Source organism: Erithacus rubecula (genome assembly GCF_903797595.1).
Source record: "Erithacus rubecula genome assembly, chromosome: 20".
Lineage (NCBI taxonomy): Eukaryota > Metazoa > Chordata > Aves > Passeriformes > Muscicapidae > Erithacus > Erithacus rubecula.
Window position 1 is genome coordinate 4,458,548 of NC_136672.1, and position 14,781 is coordinate 4,473,328.

The window sequence follows — 14,781 nt, forward strand, 5'->3', positions numbered from 1 at the left end:
GGACCTCAGCTCCCTGTGGCAGCGGGGACAGGGCACAGAGCTGATCAGGACAGCTGCATTCCCAAGGCTGGGTTGTGCCCCTCCATCCCAGCAGCCATCCCCCAGTGGCTCCTGGGGACAGCCAGCCCAGGGCAGGGGGGACAGGGGACAGTGGCACAGCTCCCACCATGACCCCACTGCTGCACCACCACCACACCTCCCTCCCCACACGATTCCCCAAAGCAAAGGGGCTCTGTGGCCCCATGGAGGGTCTTGGGAAAGGGTCAGTTCCCACGGCAGCATTCCCTGTGCCCAGGAATCTGGCACAAAGGGAGCAGGACAAAGGGCAGGAGCTGCTGCCAGGGCTCCCTCTGTCCCCTGGTGGGTGGGATCCAGGCTGGGGCAGAGAGGCCCTGCTGCCACTCCCTGAGGGTGGGCTGGCCATTCTTGCCAGCTCCAGCCCTTCCAGTGCTTTCCCAGCTGCTGTCTCCCTGGAAACTGGAAGCAGGAGAGGGCATCACTTTCCTTTAGGAAAAGTGGGTGGACAAGCTGTGCAGCAATTCCTCCCAGCAAGGGGGATGGATGAAAGGCTGTGGCTGCTCTGCTGCCCAGCTCCAGGGGTGCAGGCAGGAGCTTTCCTGCCCAGGGATCCTCCAGGGATGGGCAGGAGGGGCACGAGCCATTCCCACACCTCCCCAGTGCCCCACATCTCAGCTTTGGGGGCAGGAAGGAGCAGTGCCTGGACTCAAGGCCACATGGGGGGCCGACAGTCACTGCAGGAGAAGGAAAGGACTTCATGGAGAGCCAACAGAGCAGGAGGGAGAATGAGCAGGTGGTGGATAGGGAGGAGGAGAACAGATGGGAGTAAGGGGAAAACTTGAGGAAACCAAGAAGAGATGTTCAGAGAGTGCTGGAGGGGGATGTGGCCTCAGGGGAGCCTGCCAGGACCCAGCAGAGCAGAAAGTCAATGATATTAAAGCAAAGACATTGGATATTTTCATTCCCTGCAGCTCCTGCTCCTCAGAGGAGAGCAAGGATGTCTGAAACTCAGGCAGAAATTCAACCAGAGGCACTGCAGCTTGTCCAGCCTGTGAAACACTGGGCAGCAGAGCAGGGACATGGCTCAGAGGGCACAGAAAGGACTGGCCCGTGTCCCCAGGCAGCCCCTGTGTCACACACACACACACTGCCTCTGCTGTTTGCTTTCCCTTTGGGGAAACCCCAGGAAACCTCTGCATGCAGCAGCTCCCATCTATCTCAATTAGTGAACCTACCCCAAAAACAGAGCAGAGGTCTCAGTTCCTGTGAGCAGGGAGGGGACACACAGACAAACAGCCCCTGGCAGCTGCTCTGAGCCTCATCCATCAGGAGCAGGGCAGGTCCAGCCTCCCCAGCACCAGCAGCTGATGCAGGTTTGGCCTCTGCCAGCATCTCCCAGCCCAGGAAAGGGGCAGGCAGGAGCCTGGGGGCTCAGCCAGAGCCCAGTCCCCTCCAGGAGCTCACATCAAGCTCAGTTTGAGCACTGGTGATTTATTATGAGGCTGCAGAACAGGCATCTGCTGCAGCAGGCAGCAGCACAGGGAGATTTGGGGGGCACAAGCTGCTGGTTTAGCTCTGGGTGTCCAGCACAGGGTGACCCTCAGGACTGCAAAGGAGGCTACAAGCCCTGCTGGCAGCAAGTTGGGAAACAGGAGGTGGGGAGAGCACAGCTCAGCTCCTAACCCACAAATGAGCCTCTCTTTTTATTATTTTCCAGGGAAATGGCTTCTCCAGTTTTTGTCTGGAACAGCCAATCAAACCCAAGGAGTTGCATCCAACTGTGAGGGGAAAAAAGAAATCCAGGTCTATTAAAAATTATGAAAGACACCTTGACTGTGTCCCTTTAATGTAATTAAAAACCTATTTAAAGGCATGCCAAATGTTTACTAATTAAACAAGCACTTCATTCTGTAGCCATAATGAAAAAAGTAATTGGGATACTTTGAGCAAATCCCAGGTTTTTAAAGAAATAATTACTTTATAGAAAATTAGTCACTAAATTAAACCATTCTTTACCTGCTGTTACTTTGGCTCTTTTTCTCATTTTTTTGTGCAGTTGAATCCTGAAATTACCTGGGACAGATTTTTTATCCTGAATAATGAATATTTCAAAGGGCACAGGTAAAAAAGAGGAAAAGTAGGAAATGCTAGCAGGTGCCCAAATGTTAATATGGGGCTGGTGGACAAAGCATGGCTTGGTTGGCACAGACTGAAAGGTGCCACCCATGACAGATTTCCATCCCCTCTGCTGGCCCAGCACTGCCACCAAGGCCACCAGCCCCTGAGGGGACAGAGGGGGTGTTTGCCACCTTGGAGATGTCTGAAATCCAGCTGGAACAGTCCTAGGACTGGTGGTGGCCTTGCTGGAGCAGGGGGATGGAGCAGACAACACCCAGAGCTCCTTCCAGCCTCAGCCCCTCTGGGGTGAGCAGCCTGAGGAGCAGGAGGGCTGGAGGGAATGAAAATATCCAGTGTCTTTGCTTTAACACCACTGAGGGATGGAGGGAATGAAAATATCCAGTGTCTTTGCTTTACCACCACTGAAGGGTGGAGGGAATGAAAATATCCAGTGTCTTTGCTTTAACATCACTGAGGGATGGAGGGAATGAAAATATCCAGTGTCTTTGCTTTAACACCACTGAGGATGGAGGGAATGAAAATATCCAGTGTCTCTGCTTTAACATCACTGAGGGATGGAGGGATGGTGTTGTAGGACCACAGCACAGCAAGCTCATGCTCAGGTGAGCAGCCAGGTCACATCTCTGTGCCCTCCTTGCAGAGAAGTGTCCCCAGCTGAGATCACAGGCTGCTCCAAGGCAGGGCTGTCCCCCTGGTGACACTACAGACCTGGCACTCATCCTGGGGTGTGCATTTCTCAGGTGCTGTCCCAGGACAGACTGGGTGTGGCCCTGCCCAGCATGGTCTGCTGGAAATCCATTCCCTGGCAGGAATGAGATGATCCTTCAAGTCCCTTCCAACCCAAATCATTCTGTGATTCAGAGGCAGGGGGAGGAAAAGCAAGCACTCCCACCAGTGTCCTTAATAAACTTCCACCACAAGAGGCTCTTTCTGCCTCCTCCTCCTCCTGGCCAAGACAAGACCCTCATTTCCACCCTGGAGCACACAGCACTGCATTTATTTCACCCATGAACCACCCAGCTCTAGGTTCCCAGCCAAGGTGTTCCTGGCTCAGGCTGCCAGCTTTACCTGGCTCTTCCCAAGGGCAGCACAGGCTCTGAGCACCAGCCCATGATCTGGGGTGACACCAGGCTGGATGCAGAGAGAGGAGCAAAGGCACTCAGTGACCAAACATCTGTGCAGGAGGCAGCAGGGCTGGCTCCCAGCTGTGGGGCTGCAGGGGCCTGGGATGGCAGATGGAGAGTCTGATTGCATTTGCTGATAATGGATTAGGAGGCTTTTCTGGGATCTCCACTTTCTCCTGGTTAGCCAGTTCCTCGAGGGGCTCTGCAGGGAGGTGTTACAAGAGATTCATTAACAAGATGAAGTGCAATGCCAGGAAAAGCTGCTCCTGCAGAATGCACTTTCCCTCTCACATGTGCACAGGCTGAAAGCCACCCCATGTGAGAGCACTCAGCATCCTTCCTCCTCCAGCAGTTCTGCTCCTTCCTCCCAGCTGCTGTTTCACCAGAGCAATGGGAAAATGCTGCTGTCCTTCCTCAGCCTCCAAAATGTCCTTATGTGCCAACAACAGCAAATACAGAGCCTTAAAAGCAAGGAAAAAGAAGTTTTTTCCTTGGGGAGGTGCAGCTTGTGCCCAGCACTGTCACAGCCTTTCCCCAGGGCCAAACTCCTCTGGCAGCAGGGCAGAGGCTCCCAGCTCTTCCTGGGGCTGGGGAAGAGACAGCAGCTCCAAAGTGTCTGTGTAAGGGCAAAGATTGGGTTCAACACCCCCAGGGAGGTGTTGGGGACTGGTCTGACAGGCAGGTCAGCCTTTGGCACAGGTTCTGGAGAGGAAATGGATGCTCCCCTCTTACCTGACAGCCTCCAAAAATAACTGAGAGCTTCCAGCAGCATGGGCTGCTCCCAGCTGCCTGCAGGCACAGACACACAGTCCCCTCCTGGGTGCAGGGCAGGTTATTTGGGCTGCCTGGAGTCAGGGGGCACATCTGGAAGCTCTACCTGGCCCCCAGTGAATGCAACTGCAGCCTAAAGCTGGGCTGTTCCTGCAGGGATCACTCCCAACCCAGGGAAGGTAAAGGTACTGAAGGTACATGTTGATGCCCAGCAGGCCTGAGTAATCCATTTTTACCTGTTTTCCCTTGAACCCAATCCACCTCACACTGCCCCAGACATGGGCATTGTTTTAGCAACAATCCCACCTTGCAGGTGAGGAAGGAGCCAGGATTAGAAATCCAAAGCTCAGCTCACCAGACTGACTCACCTGGAGCACACATGGACACAGCCCAAGGCGACACTGCAGAACCTTTGAGACAGAGGTGACCACAGCTCCCTGCCAAGCAGGAGCTACAGGGGAAGGAAGGGTGAGAAAAAAAGAGATAAACTGAAGGAGGAAGCAAACAAGAACGTAGGAAAATAAAGGAGAGAGAGAGCCAAGCAGGTGAGCACAGGGGTACAGGAACAGGAGCCTTCTGGTGCATGGTTATGCTCCACTACAAGTGAAATAAATTTGTTTTTTTCTGAGAGGGAGGATACAGAGCACACCATCACCATGAGTGGGAGCCTGACAGCACCTCAGAACCCATGTTCAGGGAGAGCTGAGACATTCACCAAGTGCTAGCTCAGATCAGAGCAGTTTTAGCAGCCTTTTAGCAGCTGCCTGAGAATTAACCCCTTGTCTTGTAAGCTCATCTCCCTGAGGAGTGGTGTTGGACTGGTCCCTGAATGCCATAGCAGAACCCCAGCACAGGTAATCCCCAGGATCAGAGCCCAGCAAGCCCTGGATCTCCATCAGCTCATGGGACATCTCCAACAAATGAGGCTGCAGATGGAGAAGTTACACCAGGCTGCACAGGAGCTCTTCCTGTGTCTGCTGTCAGACCCAAGGATGAAAAATGCATTCAGCAACTAAGCCACAATTCATCTCAGCTGGCTGAGCTGCCTCTGCAGCCCAGATCCAGGCACAGGCACCACTTAGCCTGGCCAATTTCCTGTGCTGATGCTTCACCTAGACCCTGGCAGGGCAGAGCCATTAATTACAGAGGCTGGGATTGTCTTTCCTGTAGATAAGGGGGAACCAAAGGCAGGTCAGGAGCTGTATGTGCCCAACAGGGGAATGAACTCTGCCAGATAAAGCCAGCCCTGCTGGGGTGACACCAGTGCTGTGTCTGGCTTGGCTGGAATTCAATTCCTTGGGGAGCAGAGATGCTGCCACACTCAGGATTTAATTGCCGGGAGAAGCCAGTGAGAGGAGACTTCCCTGCTCTCTCCAAGCTGTTTGGAGCTGCTGATCCCCACCCACTGAGCTGCAGGTGTTGGCAAAGGAGGTCAGGAGCTCCATGCCCATGCCCATGGTCAGGCAGCAGGGACAGAATCAAGTCCCACCCTGCAGCTGTGACATCCCCGGGCAGGGCAGGGAGCTGGGACCCCCACCTCCTGCATCCAACTCCCTTGCTTCTGTGCATCACACGGGAGGGTCAAAGAGGTACAGAGGGCACACACAATAACCCCAGCCAGGCTTCTGATGATTCACTCAAACACAAAAATAGCACAAAGTGCCTCCTGTTCCACCCAATATCCTCAGAGCATAATGCTTAAGAGACTCACCTGCATGAACCAGCAGCATGAAGCTGGCACACCACAAAGAGAGGAATTTTCCATTTGAGCCTCATCCTCCAATGCCCAATCAGACCATATGGTGCCCACCAATCCCCCCACCAGCTGGCCATGAACTTCTCACCAAAGCCACAGCATCTCCCCATCCTTTCCTGTGTTCTTATACTTTCCCTCTCCAAACAGGTCCTCCACAGCTGGGAGGATTTGCTCCAAAATCCAGTCCTTCCCAGCAGAGAGCAGGTCAGCCCCACAGTTCTCCCAGCCCCTCCCTTGGTTTCCCAGCCCAGCTGACCCAAACCAGGACCTGCAGTCCCCACAACATTCAGGCAGGGACAGCAGCTCCTGCTGGCTCCTAGCTGGAGCAGGGAGTTACCTTCACACACCTGGCTGCTGCTGCTGCTGCTGCATTTGCTCCTCTCAGGGGCTCCAGCTCCTCTCCCAGCCCAGCAGCAATTCCTGGTCTGTGTCCTGCCACAGCAGAACAGGGCTGGTCACACTGAGTGCCTCAAAGCAAACAACATCACTGCATTCCTTTCCATTTGCTCTGTACAAAACACACTACAGAGGACTCAATTATAAACTCAACCCATCCTCTATCTCTGCTGTGCCACACCAAACAACTTATCAATGAAAAACATAATTATTGACACAGAGATAACTTCAGAAATACCACCAGAGCAGCTTGTATTTGGGAGCAGCTGTATCTCACAAAACATCCCACTCTGAGCACTTCAGGAGGATGCAAAGCACCCTTGGCACACACACAGGACACCCTGCCTCCACTCAAGCCTCTTCCTGGTTTCCAGGACTGAGGAATTGGCTCACATCCCTCTGCACAAGGTCTAAGAGCCCTTCTGCTATTTCTGTGGTCATTAATTATGACAACTGGGTCTCTATCAGGGTTTTACAAGCTGGAAGGTACAACAGCTAATTAACATGGTGCTCTTGGCCCCCACAACCTCCCAGCTGAGCCACAGCTCTGCTGAAAGACTTGCTGGAGAGAAGGAAAGGGGAGAGAGGAAAAAAAAATATAGAGAAAGACAGAAAATCATCTTGGCTCCCAGCCCAAACCTTTCTCTTTTTAAAATGCATTTCAAGAATCTGCTGGCTGGTAACCTCCCCGAGTTACAAGGGAGGCTGCTTGTCAAGAGCTGACCTGAGCTGGATTTAATTGGGAGCCAAGATCCAAAGGGCACCTTGGGGAACAGGCACCACAGGAGCAGAGAGCAGCTCTGCAGCCACAGCCAGAGCCTGGAGCTGGAGTGGCTCTGGAGTGGGCTGGAGAGCCCCGGGCTGTTCACAGCCCCAGGCAGCTCCCAGGACAGCAGTGCTGGCTGGGGATTTACAAACTGGGATAGCTGGGGGCAAGCAGCTGCTAATCCCAGCTGAGGCTGCCTGTTGCCTTAGGCACAACCACTGCCTTTCTGCTTCAAAATTCTCCTGCTCTGCAATATTTATTTCCTGCATGAAGTTGTTTTTTTTGGGGGAAGGAATATATTAATAGAGGGAAAACAAATCAAATATTCTACAGCAGTACTTTCCAGTAGAAAATATTGACCAGTTTCCACATCTAAGTATTACCAATACCCTAAGCCTTTAATTCCACCAGAAACAAACAAGTCCATTTGAGAGTTTCAGTCAATAACTTGGGAACATTATCATTCTTGCTAAATGTAGCCCCTCAGGAAAATATTGACAGTCAAACTGCACTTTGAGCTGTTTAAAACTACCCAGGGCATTCCCACTGCTTTATTCCACAGCCTGAGCATCTGCCACCTCACAGCTTCGTCACCAGCTAAAAAGAAGTTTAATTTTTAATGGAGCAACACGACCTTTCCTTCCCCTCCAAATGAAGTGACACATGTTCACACAGAGGAAAACCAAACACACCACGACACACTGTGAGTTCAAAAGGCAGTGAAGACACAGAGGAATCTTTCTGTGCTCTGCTCACAGGTTCATCCTCACAGACTGCAGAACCTGAGCTTTGCTGATCCCTCACTGTTGCTACCTATCAACACATCATCATTTCAGCACTCCTGGTTGCCTGAATATGAAAAATAATCCTCTTGTTTTCCTCCTACATATTTTAGCACTCCCTTCTGCTTCCCACCTGGCTCGTTACCAGCCTCTCCTGACCACATGTTGCTGCAGCCTTTGGCTCCCTCACAAATCTTTGGCTTTGATCCTGCAGTGAATCCAGCCCCACAGTGGGGGTGAGCTAGTGTTGGAAAGCCAAGAAACACCATGTATATGTTTTTTCCCCCCACAGTTCAGACTGGGGTATGTAAAATTGCCCAGTTTATGCCTCAGAACCCTTTCACCAGCCCAGTCACCAATGCCAAGCAAAACTTCCCCTGCCTGGTGGAAAAAAATCAACAACTCCTCCAAGGTAAAAAAAGGGATCTGGCTGTCCATGGCATTTTGTGAGCCCCAGGAATGCATCCCCCAGCCTGGAGTTCCATCCACAGCAGATCCCCTGGGCTCCCCAAGCTCACCAAGGCAGTGAGATGCCCACCACCTGAGACAGTGCCACCCCCAGCAAGGGCACAGCCCGGGATGCCACACAGCCCTCCACTAACAGCATTACAAACACACCAGCATGTCCCTCAGCACAAAGGTGTTTTATCCAGGAAAGAACTCTTGAACATGAACTTTTCAGCCTTGATGCACGTCAAGCCATCTGCCCCTTGCAATCCCTGCCATGGGTGGTTTATTTGTTTGCTGTACAACATCATAAATATTTCCACCAGCTAGCAGACTTAAAATCCAGTTGTTTTCTGCTTGAAGTGAAGCTCAGTGTGCAGAATGCCCTCTCCTTCCCTTGGAGTCATTTTCCTTGCCATGTCCAAGGGACTGGGAGCATGGGCAGGCTCAGTCCCATGCTGATCCCAGCCCTGTCCCCTCCTCTCCCTGCCAAGGGCAGTGCTTCATGTCTCACTCACACCTCTGAGAATCAGCAGAATTCAGCACTTGTAAGTATAATTATTATAATTATTCACAAATATCATCAAGACATGCCTATGATCACTGCTCTCTTTCTCTTTGCAGGGGGGTCAGGGTGGCAGATGAATGCAAGTGCTGGAACACTCATTTTTCAGGCTCATCCATGTCCTATTTTCTCCAGATCTTCCAATTGCAGCACAGGTGCCTGTTGAATCCCAGCCCAGCAGGGAGGAAGAGCAGCCACTTCCATGGCTGGGTCACCCACACACAGAGAAAACTGGGATGGAAGCAGCAGCTGATCATGCTGGGTTTGCCCAGTGTGGAGCTGGGCACAGGATACACCACAGTGGCCACTTGTATCCTGGACAGATATTTTATAACAATAGGGATAATGGGAAGAAAAGCAGTTTAAGAAATTTGGCCTGCAAATTTTTGATGAGCATTTGGAGAAATTCCAGTGAGGGAAAAGGCTGAGCACTCCCTGCTGTCCTCCACCTGTGCTTTCCTCAGTCACACTGGGAACAGAGCAGGGACACTCCAGCAGCTTCTGATTCTCTCCACTACCTCTGCTTTCAGCCCCCAGAGCTCAGCTCAGAGTATTTCCAGCTGAGGAAATTCCCCCTCAGCACCATCACTCAGCTCTGGAGCTGTGAAACACATGCTCTGTCAGCCACGATTTTGTGAGCACAAAACAAATAATGATGTGTGGTGGCAAAGCTCCTTTCAACAGCTGATTACACAGATAATAACCTGTTTGGTTTTAGATGTTTTAGGGGTTTTTTACAGAGATTATGAATCATAAACTTAGCAGGTCAGGCATTAGCACAAGATAAGTGGCTCTGACAACAAGCACTGCATTTAGAAAGGATGCTTAATTGAAGCTAATTTCACTAAATGACCTTAAATAGCAATTTCCTTTTCATATGACAGAATGACTAATTTTGTTCTATCACTTAAGACACAAACCTTCCATTTTTTCCTCCCTCCATGATTAACTTTGAAGTGCAAACTCCTGAATCTCCTTTCATCCAGGACTCAAAGGGCTGTGCACAGCAAAAGATAACCTGCAAGGTTCTTTTCTATTTGTTCACATAAAGGATTGTACAGTCAGATACTGAATAAAGAATCTTTCCCTCAGAAATCAGAATGCCAAGGCCATGCAAAGATCACACTGGTGAAACCACAGTGGATTTTGGCCCATCTGCAAACTACTGAATCTTGAGGGAAAACTGCAGCAGGCAGAATTCATCTGTACTGGCATCCTTCCTGTTACCTTGAGCATCTTCACCTCTGCAATTCACTTATTTCATGTATTATCCAGCCAAATGAGAGGCAGCAGAGCTGTTTCCTGCTGTTGCCTCCATTCCCCTCAGCTGCAGGATGGAGCCTGCACTGAATCCTGACTTTTAGCCTGGACAAAGCCCTCCACAGCCACATTTAAATCTACATAAATAGGACACAAGCACTCCACGATTCTGATTGATTTTCTGGAGTCTTTCACAAAAGATCACTTGAGTTGAGAGGAAATTAACTGAAATAGTGGGAAAGGATGATGACAATTAAAACAAAAAAGCCCCAAACCAACATTTAGACACTTCTCTCAACAACAGCAACAGTTTCCTTAAGATGGGGTCTCAGACAGGACAAGGGAACAGGCTAAGGCTGAAGCAGCCACTAATTTCCCTGTGACACTTCACTGGTGTGAGTCTAAACCAGAATGAAGAATCTCCGAAGGATTACTTACCCCAAACCACACAATAAAAACCTAAAATCTAAACCAAACACTTCCATTTCCCTAAGCCAGCTCTTGCAAAGCACTTCCAGGAGCCATCACTTCAGACTGTGTCTCCCTCTCCTAAAACAGTGACAAGAGCAATCCTGACAACTTAACGAGCTATTAACAGAAACCATGTCTGTAATTCGCTTTTATTTGCACGGCTGTGAGAATGAAAGGCAAGTCAGTACACTTACTTGAAATCAGCATTTCCATTAGGGATAATCATTATGTGTGCCTGCTCTCAATTACCAGTAATTCCAACCCAAGGACACCTTTTAAAGGTAAAAAAGTCTCCATCGTTTAGACTTCTCACAGTGTCAAAATGTCAAAATGTCAAAAAAAAAAAAAAAAAAAAAAAAAAAAAAAAAAAAAAAAAAAAAAAGAGAGCTTGGAGGAAGAATCTTAACAGCTGAGATAATCAATTTAACAGAGGCAGTATGAACTAAACAGAAATCTCAATTTCCAATGCACAAACATAACTGAACAAAGCACCCCTTTCATGTGCCCACTGAGACTAATTCTCACTTCCAGATTTGCTCTTTATTGCATTTTAAGGATGTTATCCTCACTCTTATTGGTGCTTCTCCGTGGTACTAACATGTCCTCTGAAAATAAATTTATTCTGAATTTACCCATGAAAATGACAACAGTCTCAATCTTGCTTTTGAACCAGCATGGTCATATCAGAAGGTCAAAGTCTTGTAAAGCAGCAAAACTTCCCAGTTCAGCTCCATCTCTAAATTATCCCATCTTTTGATATTTCAGCCTGCATGTTAGACAGGGATCAAAGAAAACATGGTATTAACTGCTGCTGCCAGTCAATTAGCATTTGTGGGTCTACAAGGGAAACAGAGGTGTGGATAAAGCCTTCAAACACACATTTCCCCAGGAAAATTGATGGCTGTGATTGTGAGGCTGTGCCTTGACTAACACATTGCACAGTTTGGGTCCAAGGTGGGTACTGTGACTCCTGGCATGATGCACATTGCATTTCCTTTTTACACTGACAGCAAACAATTAATGTCTGCCCTCAAATACAGAATTTAGTGCTCTGTTCACACACCCCCCTCTGTGCATTAATTACTGATACTTAGTCCAGGGAACCACATCCATCAGCTGAAGTAAACTTGTGGAATTTCAAGGTCCAGAAGAATTTTGTCTCTTAAACTGACACATAGTCCTGAACTTATACACTACAATTATTTTTCCATAAAGTGACAGCAAACCCCAGCAGGAATTTCTTTCTCCAGTACATTTTAAAATGGTCACAAACATTGGAAGAACTCACCAGCACAAGATTTTCTGTTTTTCATAACTGTACCACAGAAAGGTTTCTGCTGTGATAGGGACCTTGGTTAAAGATTTTTGGGGGTTCTGGTTGTTTGGGATTTTTTTTTTTAATATCCCTTAAGAGTTTAGCAGTACTTGTAGAAAATTATAGATTTGAATGATTTTTAAAAAATGTTTTTATAAATGGTTCTCTTTCTTCTCTCAATTTGGTGACATAGATTGTACCTAATTAAATTAACACAACAGAAGCAAAATCACATCATTAATTAGGAAGCAGCTCCACAGTTGTAGAAATTCTCAGTCCATGCATTCATGTATCAAAATGAAAACCAACTGGCAGGACAAAATACATATATGTTTATATGAGATTCATTAAAGGCTAATTTGTAGCAGCTTATTTGGCACTCAGTTGACAAGAAAAGCAGTTTTCATTTCCTGTTTAGCATTTGCTTGAAAAACTTGAGGATGTGGTATGGCAAGATATTAAACCTTAGTAATACCCTAAAAGAATGAGGGGAAAAAAATTAATGAGGACTTTCTAATAAACCAAAGCAACTTAATGTATAATTTTGCTTATAAAGATGAAATCTCTAATATAAAACAATCCCACAGAAAAAGCAAAAGCCTTTTTTTCAAATCCCTCTTAATTTACTAATTCAGATTAACATGTAATTGTTCAAAGGCCACTGAGGTGAAATGAAGGGGGTGCAGCCTCACTGTTAGTAAATTTTGATTAACAGATTAAGAGATGGAATCATAAATGGATATCAGTGTTACTGTTCTTTATATTCACATATATATATATATAGTGTATATATTCTTTATATACACCAAAAATTTCAACCAAATGAACAACTGTGTACACTGCAGAGGATTTTTCACCTCTTGGCATATTAAAGAATATGAGTAAGTGAAAAGCAATCATATGTCACAGCAGCCTGAATAACTGAGGTCTCTCTCTTCAGAACAAATGTCAAAAGCAATATTTATATAGATAATAGTAAAAAAGAATAGCTAACCATGATGCAGCCTGGAGAATGTCATGATTTCTTGTAAAACTTGTCACAGAGCAATAATACTTCCCTTTAATGACCTTATAAATAGTTTTGAGCAGCCTTATAAGATTATCTGATACTGAGTCAGATCAGAACAGAGGAAAAAGAAAAAAAAGTAAAGCATCAGATTCACAGAGGTACTGAAAACCCACAAGTCCTTGTTCATTAGTATCCCTCTGAGTTGGTTTCAAAATGTTTTTTGAAACTACATAAACTTAGCATTTTAATTTCTAATAAAATAGTTCATATAATTCTTATATGGCAAATGAACATCACAGAAGTTCATCATTAAAAAGGATCAATTTAAAAAGCAATCTCATGAGAGCCATAACCTACTTACAATTAAATGACATTGTTTAAAAAGCACTTACAAGTTGCTCATCACAAGACCCAAGAACCATTTTTTCCCCAAATACACTGTAAGAAAAAATTGCTCCTTGTGAATGTTCAAGTCATTCTGCTCTCATTAATGTGATGGGGAAAACAGGGCTCCTAAAGGGTTTGGAGGAAAAAAAATATCAGTAATTCCCTATCTGGAATAAAAAGCTCTTTATCCCTTTTGGTACTCTGGAGAAAATAAAAAATGTGTAGCATCAAGAGAATTTTAATCACTGGCAGCACCCTTTAATCCACACCTTTGTAGTGCTCAGTATATAAAAATCTTATGCTTCAAATTGCAGGATAACAGGAGGGGGTGAGAGAGGCTTTGCAGTGCTGCTGGTCCCATTAATCACTTATTGATTGAACACTGAATGCTTTTTCAGGCTGCCTGACAGATTGGAATGGCTCTGGTAACCCCTCACTCAAATACATGTTCAGCCTCATTCTCTTTTACATCACTCATTAAATCACCTGGGAATACACACAAGCCTCTCTCTCCAGCTTGTCCTCACAGATTTCTCAGCCTGCTGGATGTTCAGGTGCCCTCTCATCCCCCTCATTAACACCTTGCTGATCTCACAGCAAAAACCTGCTCTGAATTTAAAAATCCCTTTCTCCATCCCTGTAAAAAGATCACCCTGGGCTGTTGGGCTGTGCACAACCAGGGCTGTGCTCCACAGGAGTTGTGACACTGCTCCTGGAGAGCAAAAGTGACAGCAAATGTCACAGGAGATGCCACCCTCCCTCCCCAGGGTCAACCCTGGGAGCTCCTGACAGGTAACCAGTGAGTATTTTTTAACCTGTCTTTAAAGACATCAACATTCTGACTGGGCATAAAAGAAGGTTGATGAATGGTACTTTTCTAAAAATAGCTCCATGGAGTGACTAAAAATACCTACTCAGTGTTCCATGCTTGCTCTCTGCCCACCAAACACAACTGCAAGTGCTTCAGAGTTTTATGTAGGCAGATAAAGTCACTGCCTGTTACATCATCTGTAACAGTTCTGGATTAAAATTTAATTACTATGCCAGTAACCTTGCATTTCTGTTTGTAAAGAGAAAGATTACAGCTCAATTTTCCCAAAACAGACTGACTAAAACAACTTAGGACAAGTGTTTCAGGTTGTGCAGTAGAATAAACACTGCAATATTATTCTGACAGTTCACATTCTGAGACTATTTCTTTTAAAAGTTGTCTTAGTGCTCCCATCACATATTTTCATCATTTTATGATGAAAATACCATTGAACTCCAAAGAACTATTTTGGGATTCTGGGAGGATTATGGTCCTTCACAAAGCACTTCCCTGAGGAAGGTTCAGCACCTTTTCCAGCACAGTTCAATTCTGAGATGCTGAGCCAGAAGCTGTTTTCCACCATCAATATTTCATAGGCCTTGGGATCCCATCCTTTAGATGGCCAAGGGTGATTTCTTCAACTTCTTGTAAAATCTATCATGTCACATTATAACCTAATTGACTTCCTCACAAAAAAAAACCACCAAAAAACAAACAAAAAAAAAAAAAAAACAAAAAAAAAACCCCAAAAAACAAAAACAGAA